Source organism: Rhinoderma darwinii, chromosome 5 (genome assembly GCF_050947455.1).
Source record: "Rhinoderma darwinii isolate aRhiDar2 chromosome 5, aRhiDar2.hap1, whole genome shotgun sequence".
NCBI lineage: Eukaryota > Metazoa > Chordata > Amphibia > Anura > Rhinodermatidae > Rhinoderma > Rhinoderma darwinii.
This window is the reverse complement of record NC_134691.1, coordinates 61870252-61884518: the sequence shown is the minus strand read 5'-3', so window position 1 is coordinate 61884518 and position 14267 is coordinate 61870252. Positions and strand designations below refer to the sequence as shown.

Here is a 14267-nt window from a genome sequence, read left to right as displayed (position 1 = left end):
ACTGACCTTACACACGTATGTTCTAGAGATTCAGTTCTTTCCATTCCAATATATGGGTTAGGACAAAATGGGCAATATGGTGAATGGTAGATTAATGGCAGATATCAATGTAAAATAGGTAGTTATACAAGGTAATATCATTTTTGACCGGTACGAAGTGACTTGAATTTGGGTTTATCGAATTTTAATATTTTTATTTATAGGTTTTATTCAGCTTATTGTTTGTGTACATTTTATACCCTTTTCAAAAAATGTTGTCTTTTTAGAATATTACACTTGAAATAACAAAACTACAGCATATTTTCTTAGAACTTTACATTGTGCTGTCCCTCTATTATTCCTCTTAGATATTTATGAATAAATTGACAACTAGGTGTTACCTTTTGGAGTGTGTCCTGTCCAATCAGTGCTGACAGACTGAGACTGTAGTGATACGCCCCATTGACAAGAGAAATGGTAACATCCTCTTGTCAATTTATTCATACATTTCTAGGAAGAATAACAGAGGAGCAGCACAATGTTGAGTTCTAAGAAAATATGTTCCAGAATGGTTATTTTTATGAGAAATACAATTATTTACTAAAAAAAAGACATGACAGGAAAAGTGACAGGTTCTCTTTAAGCAGATTTTTAAGGTTGGATTCATATGCGGCAGATTTTGTTGCAGAAATTTCTGCGTCTGAATATCAGTTTCATTCATCTGAATGTGATTGTTTCTGCATCAGGTGTATGGATTTCTACATTCCATAGGTGCAGAAATTTGCCAAAAAAATAGAGAAAATCCACATGAATGACAATAGCTAGAACAGCATCACAAAGGCCAGCAGCTGACGTGGAACCACAAGATAGTGCTGCCATTTTCTTGAGTTGAACTGGAATACCAGTTGACTAACTACAAGTCCACGGAAAATGGTGTCAGTTTCTTTTGTTCCTTTTATCATAAAGCTATTTTCAACCAATGCCACCATACAGTATGCTTTTTGAGTGACAGAAGACTCCTAATATTGTCTGTTCATACTCCCTCTAAATTGTAAAGTGCTGCATAATATGTTGGCGCTATATAAATAAAGATGATTATTATTAATAATACATCTGTAGATTATGGAGAACCAGGGCTGAGAAGAGGGGTAGGCTGACAACGCTCAACATTGGGGTGAGAAAGACACAGAAGGGCACTCTTGCTAGAAATTGAAGGTGAATTATGTCCCCACCTTGTAGGTCTGTGTAAGCCCAATAATGGTAACTTTAGTAGAGTAGGGATATGATGGGTGTGCTAATGTAGAACTGACAGCACCCGGACTGAAAACTGACCCTTATAGTTGTTGAGCCAATTTAGAAGTCAGTTTTTTGTTTCATGGACCATCCACCCGTAATGAGAATCGCAGCATGCTCTATTTTTGTCCTTTTTTCATGCAGGAGTGGCTCATAGAATCCATAGGTCTGCGTGAAAAATTGACGCCTCAGGTATGATATCCATTCCATTCCGTCTTTCACTAATGGTTCACAAATGGTTACCTGGAGATACTTAAGAAGTGAAACTAGGAAGTAGAACCGAAAATAGCGCGGCTCACCGTGCTACGCTGTTTGTGTAACTCCCATTCACTTCTATGGCAGTTACGCAAACAGCGTAGCTCATTGTAGCTCGACTGTTTCTGTACTGTCGAACACCTTGTCAAACAGAGACCAGGGAGGAGAGGAAACTGGATAAGGTAGGACGGGCGTCAAGGGGGGCCCTGTTTTACAGATAGGTGTGAGTCCCATATATGGTCACGCATCTATCAGACATTTATGGCATATCCTGGGTTGTGAGGTACCATCTACAAAGGGGTTGTGCGGCAACATCTTCAAAGTGGTTGTGTGGCAGTATATATAGAGGGCCCTGTGACTGTATCTACAGAGGGCACTGTGGCATTATCTATACAGAGACCTGTGACAATGCCACAGTGCCCTCTGTACATACTGACACAGGTCTCTGTAAAGATAATGCCACAGTGCCCTCTGTAGATACTATCTATACAGAGACCTGTGACAGTATCTACAGAGGGCACTGTGGCAGTATCTACAGAGGGAACTGTTGCAATATCTACAGAGGGCACTGTAGCAGTATCTACAGAGGGCACTGTGGCAGTATCTACAGAGGGCACTGTGGCAGTATCTACAGAGGGCACTGTGGCAATATCTACAGAGAGCACTGTGGTATTACCTACAGAGGGCACTGTGGCAGTATCTAGAGAGAGCACTGTAGCATTATCTACATAGGGCACTGTGGCAGTATCTACAGAGAGCACTGTGGCATTATCTACAGAGGGCACTGTGGCATTATCTACAGAGGGCACTGTGGCAGTATCTATAGAGGGCCCTGTGACAGTATCTACAGAGGGCACTGTGGCATTATCTACAGAGGGCACTGTGGCATTATCTACAGAGGGCACTGTGGCAGTATCTACAGAGGGCACTGTGGCAATATCTACCGAGGGCACTGTGACATTATCTACAGAGGGCACTGTGGCAGTATCTATAGAGGGCCCTATGACAGTATCTACAGAGGGCACTGTGGCATTATCTATAGACAGCACTGTAGCATTATCTACAGAGGGCACTGTGGCAGTATCTACAGAGAGCACTGTGGGATTATCTACAGAGGACACTGTGGCAATATCTACAGAGGGTACTGTGGCATTGTCTACAGAGGGATCTGTGGCAGTATCTATAGAGGGCCCTGTGACAGTATCTACAGAGGGCACTGTGGCATTATCTATAGAGGGCCATGTGACAGTATCTACAGAGGGCACTGTGGCAGTATCTACAGCGGGCACTGTGGCAATATCTACAGAGGGCACTGTGGCAATATCTACAGAGGGCACTGTGGCATTATTTACAGAGGGCTCTGTGGCAGTAGCTATAGAGAGCACTGTGGCATTATCTATGGAGGGCACTGTGGCAGTATCTACAGAGAGCACTGTGGCATTATCTATGGAGGGCACTGTGGCAATATCTACAGAGAGTACTGTGGCATTATCTACAGAGGGCACTGTGGCAGTATCTACAGAGGGTACTGTGGCAGTATCTATAGAGGGCACTGTGGCAGTATCTACAGAGGGCACAGTTGCAGTATCTACAGAGGGTACTGTGGCATTATCTACAGAGGGTACTGTGGCATTATCTACAGAGGGTACTGTGGCAGTATCTACAGAGGGCACTGTGGCAGTATCTACAGAGGGCACTGTGGCAGTATCTACAGAGGGCACTGTGGCAGTATCTACAGAGGGTACTGTGGCATTATCTACAGAGGGCAATGTGGCAGTATCTACAGAGAGTACTGTGGTAGTATCTACAGAGGGTACTGTGGCATTATCTACAGAGGGTACTTTAGCAGTATCTACAGAGGGCACTGTGGCAGTATCTACAGAGGGCACTGTGGCAGTATCTACAGAGGGCACTGTGACATTATCTACAGAGGGCACTGTGGCAGTATCTATAGAGGGCCCTGTGACAGTATCTACAGAAGGCATTGTGGCATTATCTATAGATGGCACAGTGGCATTATCTATGGAGGGCACTGTGGCAGTATCTACAGAGAGCACTGTGGCATTATCTATGGAGGGCACTGTGGCAATATCTACAGAGAGTACTGTGGCATTATCTACAGAGGGCACTGTGGCAGTATCTACAGAGGGTACTGTGGCATTATCTACAGAGGGCACGGTGGCAGTATCTATAGAGGGCACTGTGGCAGTATCTACAGAGGGCACTGTTGCAGTATCTACAGAGGGTACTGTGGCAATATCTACAGAGAGTACTGTGGCATTATCTACAGAGGGCACTGTGGCAGTATCTACAGAGGGTACTGTGGCATTATCTACAGAGGGCACGGTGGCAGTATCTACAGAGGGCACTGTGGCAGTATCTACAGAGGGCACTGTTGCAGTATCTACAGAGGGTACTGTGGCATTATCTACAGAGGGTACTGTGGCATTATTTACAGAGGGCACTGTGGCAGTATCTACAGAGGGCACTGTGGCAGTATCTACAGAGGGCACTGTGGCAGTATCTACAGAGGGCACTGTGGCAGTATCTACAGAGGGCACTGTGGCAGTATCTACAGAGGGTACTGTGGCATTATCTACAGAGGGCAATGTGGCAGTATCTACAGAGAGTACTGTGGTAGTATCTACAGAGGGCACTGTGACATTATCTACAGAGGGCACTGTGGCAGTATCTATAGAGGGCCCTGTGACAGTATCTACAGAAGGCATTGTGGCATTATCTATAGACGGCACAGTGGCATTATCTATGGAGGGCACTGTGGCAGTATCTACAGAGAGCACTGTGGCATTATCTACAGAGGGCACTGTGGCAGTATCTACAGAGGGCACTGTGGCAGTATCTACAGAGGGCACTGTGGCATTATCTACAGAGGGTACTGTGGCATTATCTACAGAGGGCACTGTGGTAAGATCTACAGAGGGTACTGTGGCATTATCTACAGAGGGTACTGTGGCAGTATCTATAGAGGGCCCTGTGACAGTATCTACAAAGGGCACTGTGGCAGTATCTACGGCGGGCACTGTGGCAATATCTACAGAGGGCACTGTGGCATTATTTACAGAGGGCACTGTGGCAGTATCTATAGAGGGCACTGTTGCAGTATCTACAGAGGGTACTGTGGCATTATCTACAGAGGGTACTGTGGCATTATTTACAGAGGGTACTGTGGCAGTATCTACAGAGGGCACTGTGGCAGTATCTACAGAGGGCACTGTGGCAGTATCTATAGAGGGCCCTGTGACAGTATCTACAGAAGGCATTGTGGCATTATCTATAGACGGCACAGTGGCATTATCTATGGAGGGCACTGTGGCAGTATCTACAGAGAGCACTGTGGCATTATCTACAGAGGGCACTGTGGCAGTATCTACAGAGGGCACTGTGGCAGTATCTACAGAGGGCACTGTGGCATTATCTACAGAGGGTACTGTGGAATTATCTACAGAGGGCACTGTGGCAGTATCTACAGAGGGTACTGTGGCATTATCTACAGAGGGCAATGTGGCAGTATCTACAGAGGGCACTGTGGTAGTATCTACAGAGAGCACTGTGGCATTATCTACAGAGGGCACTGTGGCAGTATCTACAGAGGGTACTGTGGCAGTATCTACAGAGGGCAATGTGGCAGTATCTACAGAGGGCACTGTGGTAGTATCTACAGAGGGTACTGTGGCATTATCTTCAGAGGGTACTGTGGCAGTATCTACAGAGGGTACTGTGGCAGTATCTACAGAGAGCACTGTGGCATTATCTATGGAGGGCACTGTGGCAATATCTACAGAGAGTACTGTGGCATTATCTACAGAGGGCACTGTGGCAGTATCTACAGAGGGTACTGTGGCATTATCTACAGAGGGCACGGTGGCAGTATCTATAGAGGGCACTGTGGCAGTATCTACAGAGGGCACTGTTGCAGTATCTACAGAGGGTACTGTGGCATTATCTACAGAGGGTACTGTGGCATTATCTACAGAGGGTACTGTGGCAGTATCTACAGAGGGCACTGTGGCAGTATCTACAGAGGGCACTGTGGCAGTATCTACAGAGGGCACTGTGGCAGTATCTACAGAGGGCACTGTGGCATTATCTACAGAGGGCAATGTGGCAGTATCTACAGAGAGTACTGTGGTAGTATCTACAGAGGGTACTGTGGCATTATCTACAGAGGGTACTTTAGCAGTATCTACAGAGGGCACTGTGGCAGTATCTACAGAGGGCACTGTGGCAGTATCTACAGAGGGCACTGTGGCAGTATCTACAGAGGGCACTGTGGCAGTATCTATAGAGGGCCCTGTGACAGTATCTACAGAAGGCATTGTGGCATTATCTATAGATGGCACAGTGGCATTATCTATGGAGGGCACTGTGGCAGTATCTACAGAGAGCACTGTGGCATTATCTATGGAGGGCACTGTGGCATTATCTACAGAGAGTACTGTGGCATTATCTACAGAGGGCACTGTGGCAGTATCTACAGAGGGTACTGTGGCATTATCTACAGAGGGCACGGTGGCAGTATCTATAGAGGGCACTGTGGCAGTATCTACAGAGGGCACTGTTGCAGTATCTACAGAGGGTACTGTGGCAATATCTACAGAGAGTACTGTGGCATTATCTACAGAGGGCACTGTGGCAGTATCTACAGAGGGTACTGTGGCATTATCTACAGAGGGCACGGTGGCAGTATCTATAGAGGGCACTGTGGCAGTATCTACAGAGGGCACTGTTGCAGTATCTACAGAGGGTACTGTGGCATTATCTACAGAGGGTACTGTGGCATTATTTACAGAGGGTACTGTGGCAGTATCTACAGAGGGCACTGTGGCAGTATCTACAGAGGGCACTGTGGCAGTATCTACAGAGGGCACTGTGGCAGTATCTACAGAGGGTACTGTGGCATTATCTACAGAGGGCAATGTGGCAGTATCTACAGAGAGTACTGTGGTAGTATCTACAGAGGGCACTGTGACATTATCTACAGAGGGCACTGTGGCAGTATCTATAGAGGGCCCTGTGACAGTATCTACAGAAGGCATTGTGGCATTATCTATAGACGGCACAGTGGCATTATCTATGGAGGGCACTGTGGCAGTATCTACAGAGAGCACTGTGGCATTATCTACAGAGGGCACTGTGGCAGTATCTACAGAGGGCACTGTGGCAGTATCTACAGAGGGCACTGTGGCATTATCTACAGAGGGTACTGTGGCATTATCTACAGAGGGCACTGTGGTAAGATCTACAGAGGGTACTGTGGCATTATCTACAGAGGGTACTGTGGCAGTATCTATAGAGGGCCCTGTGACAGTATCTACAAAGGGCACTGTGGCAGTATCTACAGCGGGCACTGTGGCAATATCTACAGAGGGCACTGTGGCATTATTTACAGAGGGCACTGTGGCAGTATCTATAGAGGGCACTGTTGCAGTATCTACAGAGGGTACTGTGGCATTATCTACAGAGGGTACTGTGGCATTATTTACAGAGGGTACTGTGGCAGTATCTACAGAGGGCACTGTGGCAGTATCTACAGAGGGCACTGTGGCAGTATCTATAGAGGGCCCTGTGACAGTATCTACAGAAGGCATTGTGGCATTATCTATAGACGGCACAGTGGCATTATCTATGGAGGGCACTGTGGCAGTATCTACAGAGAGAACTGTGGCATTATATACAGAGGGCACTGTGGCAGTATCTACAGAGGGCACTGTGGCAGTATCTACAGAGGGCACTGTGGCATTATCTACAGAGGGTACTGTGGCATTATCTACAGAGGGCACTGTGGCAGTATCTACAGAGGGTACTGTGGCATTATCTACAGAGGGCAATGTGGCAGTATCTACAGAGGGCACTGTGGTAGTATCTACAGAGAGCACTGTGGCATTATCTACAGAGGGCACTGTGGCAGTATCTACAGAGGGTACTGTGGCAGTATCTACAGAGGGCAATGTGGCAGTATCTACAGAGGGCACTGTGGTAGTATCTACAGAGGGTACTGTGGCATTATCTTCAGAGGGTACTGTGGCAGTATCTACAGAGGGTACTGTGGCAGTATTTACAGAGGGTACTGTGGCAGTATTTACAGAGGGCACTGTGGCAGTATCTACAGAGGGTACTGTGGCATTATTTACAGAGGGCACTGTGGCAGTATCTACAGAGGGCACTGTGGCATTATCTACAGAGGGCCCTGTGGCATTATCTAAAAAGGGTCTGTCCAATAATTACAATCTTGTGTCCGCCAACACTGCCAACTGAGCCGCCAGACTGCATTTAGCGTCACTTAAACTGGAAAACTGGATTGTTAAAATAAGCAAGTAGAGTAAACTCGCAAATTTCTGTTACGTTTAAACCTAGCGATATTATTATAGTAATGTAGTTTTATAGTAATGTAGTATTATTATAGTAACGTAGTATTGTTATTATAATAATAATGTAGTATTGTTAAAGTAATGTAGTATGTTATTATAATAATGTAATGTAGTATTATAGTAATGTAGTATTATAGTAATGTAGTATTGTTATAGTAATGTAGTATTATAGTAATGTAGTATTAGAGTAATGTTGTATTATTATAGGAATGTAGTATTGTTTTTATAGTAATGTAGTATTGTTTTTATAGTAATGTAGTATTATTATAGTAATGTAGTATTGTTAATTTATTATAGTAATGTAGTATTATTATAATAATGTAGTATTGTTATAGAATTCATAGGTATGGGAAAAGAAGGAAAGTAGGGCAAGAGTAATCAATGTTATGTCGCCTTCAATTGTAGCTTATATTGATACCGACCGTTATAGGAAAAGGAATGTACAGTGCAATGTCCCCTTAAGTTGCACTGACAAGGCAATTCTGTTTATTTTTATTTTTTATTATTTATTATGTTTTATTTAGATATTTATTATTATTATTATTATTATTATTAATAATATTTGTATTATTATTCTTATTATTTAGTATTACTGTGTTTCAAATCATTAATTAAGGACACCATCCTGTACGAATGGCTACATACACATCAATGGGAAAAAGGAGGGTGTGCTCATTGAAGCTGTATTTAAGTAGCTTTAGTGTTTGAACGCGCTCACGGTTGCTTGAATTGAACCTCAGTCTATAAAGTCATATGGACATACCTTGCTGGTAGTAGCAGGCAGTTTATAATGTGCTAAACCAAGAAAGGCTACACTCTCCCAGTCCGTGGTTAAAGAGGCTCTGTCACCACATTATAAGTGCCCTATCTCCTACATAAGGAGATGGGCGCTATAATGTAGGTGACAGTAATGCTTTTTATTTAAAAAAACGATGTATTTTCACCACTTTATTAGTGATTTTAGATTTATGCTAATGAGTTGCTTAATGACCAAGTGGGCGTTGTACAGAGGAATGTATGACGCTGACCAATCAGCGTCATGCACTCCTATCCATTCATTTAGGCAGCGCATAGGGATCCTTTTAGATCGCTATGTGCTGTCTTATACTAACACATTAACAATACTGAAGTGTTTAGACAGTGAATAGACATTCCACGGGATGTCTATTCACAATCTCTGCACTTCGTTACTCTGTCTGTGGTAGTTACAGCAGAGGACGCGTAATCTCGTTGTAACCTGTCATTTACCGCGTAATCTCGCGAGATTACGCTTCCTCTGCTGTAACTACCACAGACAGAGTAACGAAGTGCGGAGATTGTGAATAGACATCCCGTGGAATGTCTATTCACTGTCTAAACACTTCAGTATTGTTAATGTGTTAGTATAAGACAGCATATAGGGATCTAAAAGGATCCCTATGCGCTGCCTAAATGAATGGAGAGGAGTGCATGACGCTGATTGGTCACTGATTGGTCAGCGTCATACACTCCCCTGTACAACGCCCACTTGGTCTAAAGTAAAAACACGCCCACTTGGGCATTAAGCAACTCATTAGCATAAATCTAAAATCGCTAATAAAGTGGTGAAAACAGATTGTTTTTTTAAATAAAAAGCATTACTGTCACCTACATTACAGCGCCGATTTCCTTATGTAGGAGACAGGGCACTTATAATGTGGTGACAGAGTCTCTTTAAGTCTACCGAGACTGCCGCTATCAGCTGTCACAGCGTCGCTGCTCTAAGAGTTCTCTATGGAGCAGCGAGATCGAGTAATATTGAAATAACGAATTGATTAACAATAATTTTTTATTGTATCAAATTTAAAAGTAATGCGGCCCGTCAACGTAATTTTTTTCCTATGTGCGGCCCATTTACCCGCTTGAGTTTGAGACCCCTGATCTAGACTGTACTTGGCCCATAACTCAGGTGCCATAAAGCAACACTCCGGTCAAAAATGAAAAATCAGCCAGGACATTATGTTTATATGTATTCCTTACTTTTACATTGTACGGTCTTTGTACTTCCTGTTGTTTGCTGCTACTACGTATTTTCTACATTGCATCACTGAGTGGCTGCTATCTCCATGACTCCATGACAATAAGTCGGCTGCCTGTTAATTACCCCTCATTACATAGATATAAGAAGGCAGGCGCTCGCAACTATGAAAATGAAACCAGCAGTTAAAACGATGCGTCATGGAGCCTGACTGACAGAAAACATGAGGGACTTATACATTTTAACATTATCTAAGCCCCATCATCACTGGTGTCCTATTAGTATACTGCAGGGGAGTAGTCATCAGTGTAACAGTATGTGATTTTTTGGGGGGGTATATTTGCTGTACTGACTCTCGGCTCAGGACATTACTGCTCTATTGCTATGGCCGGCAGAGGCTTTAGATAGGTGACAGTAGGGGATCTCAGTAACGGAACCATTCAGTTAAATGAAAATTTGGGATCTCGTACAGCTTCATAACCCTGACCAACAGCTGATTTTTTTGTTTTTGATCACTTGGACTGATGACTTCCGTGAACGCTCGTCATGTGTGTCTGACACGCAGGATCCAGCTAATAAGGATCCAGATAATAACGATCAGATCTAAGTTCATAAACTTAGATGTGATCATTATTAGCCGGATCCTGCGTGTCAGAGACATACAGACATACCTCCCAACCATCCTGGTTTCTCACCACTGTCCCGCCATCCCGGGCGTTATGCAAAATCTCTTGCTGGGTGCTGCATCAAAACAGCTGATCGCTGCTGACTGCATCAGCGATTAGAAGAAGGCAGGAGTCTTGCGGCGGTGTTCTCACTGGGATCGATGCCAGCCCGGGAGTGGACCAGTACAGTCACCTGACCTGTCATCTGACCTCACCGGTCAGGTGACTGAACTGGTTCCCTCCCGGGCCGGAATCAACACCAGTGAGAACGCCGCTGCAAGACTCCTTCCTTCTTCTGACGGTGAGTGACGTCAAAGCAGAGCGGAAAGTGGCAGCAGTAGGGCTGGCTACCTCTACCGCTCTCCACTCTGGCGGCATTGTGGCAGAAAGTATAAGGGGGTTGTGTTGTGCTACCTACTGGGGGGCTGTGTGTGGAGCTATCTACAGGGGGGCTGTGTGTGGCACTATCTACTGGGGGGCTGTGTGTGGCGCTATCTACTGGGGGGCTGTGTCTGGCGCTATGTACAGGGGGGCTGTGTGTGGAGCTATCTACAGGGGGACTGTGTGTGGCGCTATCTACTGGGGGGCTGTGTGTGGAGCTATCTACAGGGGGCTGTGTGTGGAGCTATCTACAGGGGGGCTGTGTGTGGAGCAATGTACAGGGGGCTGTGTGTGGAGCTATGTACAGGAGGGTTGTGTCTGGCTCTATCTACAGGGGGGCTGTGTGGCGCAATCTACAGGGAGGCTGTATCTGGCGCTATGTACAGGGGGCTGTGTGTGGAGCTATCTACAGGGGGCTGTGTGTGGAGCTATGTACAGTGGGCTGTTTCTGGCGCTATCTACAGGGGGGCTGTGTCTGGCGCTATCTACAGGGAGGCTGTGTGTGGAGCTATCTACAGGGGGGCTGTGTGTGGAGCAATCTACAGGGGGCTGTGTATGGAGCTACGTACAGGGGGACTGTGTGTGGAGCTATGTACAGGGGGGCTGCATCTGTCGCTATCTACAGGGGGGCTGTGTGGAGCAATCTACAGGGAGGCTGTATCTGGCGCTATGTACAGGGGGCTGTGTGTGTAGCTATCTACAGGGGGCTGTGTTTGGAGCTATGTACAGGGGGCGGTTTCTGGCGCTATCTATAGGGGGGCTGTGTCTGGCGCTATCTACAGGGGGGTTGTGTCTGGCGCTATCTACAGGGGGGGCTGTGTGTGGAGCTATTTACAGGGGGCTGTGTGTGGAGCTATCTACAGGGGGGGCTGTGTGTGGAGCTATCTACAGAGGGCTGTGTGTGGAGCTATCTACAGGGGGGCTGTGTGTGGAGCTATCTACAGGGGGGCTGTGTGTGGCGCTATCTACAGGGGGGCTGTGTCTGGAGCTATCTACAGGGGGGCTGTGTCTGGCGCTATCTACAGGGGGGTTGTGTGTGGAGCTATCTACAGGGGGTTGTGTGTAGCGCTATCTACAGGGGGGCTGTGTATGGAGCGATCTAAAAGGGGGCTCTGGTGGATGATTTTTCCATTGACCGGTAGCAGAGTCACACAACTGGGAAAAAAAATCCCCATCATGTAACTCTGCTACCTGTCAATTGAAAAGTCATCAACCACAGAGTCTCCCTCTTGACTTTCATTGTTCTCAGTCGTTTGGTTTGTCCTGCAGCTGCTGCCGTGATGAGCAAATCTTATACCCAAGTTAGGAAAAGTAACATAAAGACGACATAACTGGATCCATAATATCTGTGATATCCAGATAGTCTAGAGATCCGCACTGAGAATGTGCGCGTTTTATTTGCAGAAGGATCTGGCCGTGATTTGATGTGTTTACGCGGGATATTGGGCGTGGTTAGGGGGCGTGGCTTAAAATTGCCCTCTTTTCCGAATTCAAAAGTTGGGAGGTATGATACAGGACCAGCATTCACCGGAGCCATCAGTCCTGCTGACCTGATGGATTTGGCTTTGACGGGAGGATAGGGCTTGAACGCATACAGGAAACATAGAAGCTGTATCTCCAAAAGTATTTTTTTTAAAAAATAAAAACAATTAAATATCTGCTTAAAATCATCTTAAACATTGTTTTATTAAAAAAATGAGTTTAAAGGTGTACATAGCCCTTGAGGGCCAGTAAAACATTTTCCCAGTCTGTGCACAAGTGAAACTTGAGATTTTTGGGAGGAGTTTTTATAGGCACCATTTTGGGGTACATATAATGTTTTGAACAACGTTTATGAATTTTTGGGGAAGGATGGAAAACAGCAATTTCATCATTGTTTTTTTAATTGATTTTAATGGCATTCGCCATGCGGTATAAATGTAGTGTTAAATTTATTCTACAGGTTGTTACGATTATAACACCAAATTAATTTAGTTTTTGCTATGTTTTACTACTTTTGCAATAATAATTTTTTTTACAATTTTTTTATTTTGTGTCTCTGCATTTCAGGACCCATAGCATTTTTATTTTTATTCTTTTTATTGCAGGATGACCTATAGTTTTCATTGGTATAATTTTGGGGTACATATGACTTTTTAATTACCTTTTATTTCTGTTGCTATTCTGGCATTGTTTTTTTTATGGAATTTACATTACAGGATAAATATGGATATTGTGGTATGAATTATGTGTAGATTTTTACACTTTTTATATTTTTAATAATAAAGCATTGTGCAAGGGTAAAAGATGCTGTTTTTTGTTTTTTTTACATTACTTTCTTTAAAACCACTTGTATTAACACAGCATTGACAGCAGCATCTGAGGAGTTAAATGGTTGGGTCATGGATAAAAAAAAAAAGAAAACAGAACCCCCTTATGTGACATCTCGAGAGCAAGTATTCTCTCTGATTGATATGGAGGGTGATATAATAAACAAAAGTCCATGTTACCCCTCATCTGAAGTCATACAGGGACAGGAGGAGAGTTTACAGATCATCCTCCTGCCTCTGCATGCTGCCAGAATATCCCCCTCTGCCCTCCCTTCACACACCTTGAAGTGAGAGCAGGAAGTATACAAGTATATGCAGCATCCAATGCAACCTGCTCTAGCTCAGGCTAAATATTGGCTAGAGCCACGATACCGGTATTGTTTTAAAGCTAAAGTTCTTAGATTAAAACCATACCAAAACCACATTCTGGCGAGGGCTAGAGCTAGAGTAGTAGCTCTTCTGCTACACTGCCACAAGTGAGGTCCTTTTCCAGAAGCCTCATTGCTAAAGGGAGGGGCTTTTTTATTTTATTTAATTTTTATTGAGATTTTTTGTTTTACAAAAGGTTGTGTATAAAACACAATAAACAGTATATCTTACATGGCTATATAAAAGTTACACAGTAAATGCTGCATCACAATTCAGACGCAATGTTATAAAATGACAAGGAAATAACAACGAACATCTTTCCATGTTTGGAAGCAGATCAGTATACGTTTTGAGATATAGAAGGTAATTTGTATATATGTTGTTAAAAGATATAATCCCTAATAGGCACAAAGGAGATAACATAGATATAAAAGGAGAAAAGCCAGAGGCATTCAGACCCAAAATTTGTGATACATAGTTAGGGCTATTTATATTTTATGAAAATAGTTACTAGACATTAGTACTTCTGATACAATAATGTACACTCAGAGCGGGATAGAAATGGGGGGAGGGGGGAAGCCCCGAATGTAATGTAATCAGACCACAGAGACCATTGGGTTGAAAATTTGCC

At 44.3% G+C, this 14267-nt stretch overlaps 1 protein-coding gene across 3 annotated transcripts in view; it reads left to right on the top strand.

Moving 5' to 3' along the window:
* The window catches only part of CHMP4C (charged multivesicular body protein 4C), a 34669-nt gene that overhangs the window by 13753 nt on the left and 6649 nt on the right, over nucleotides 1–14267 (top strand). The gene's annotated exons all lie outside the window — the stretch shown is intronic.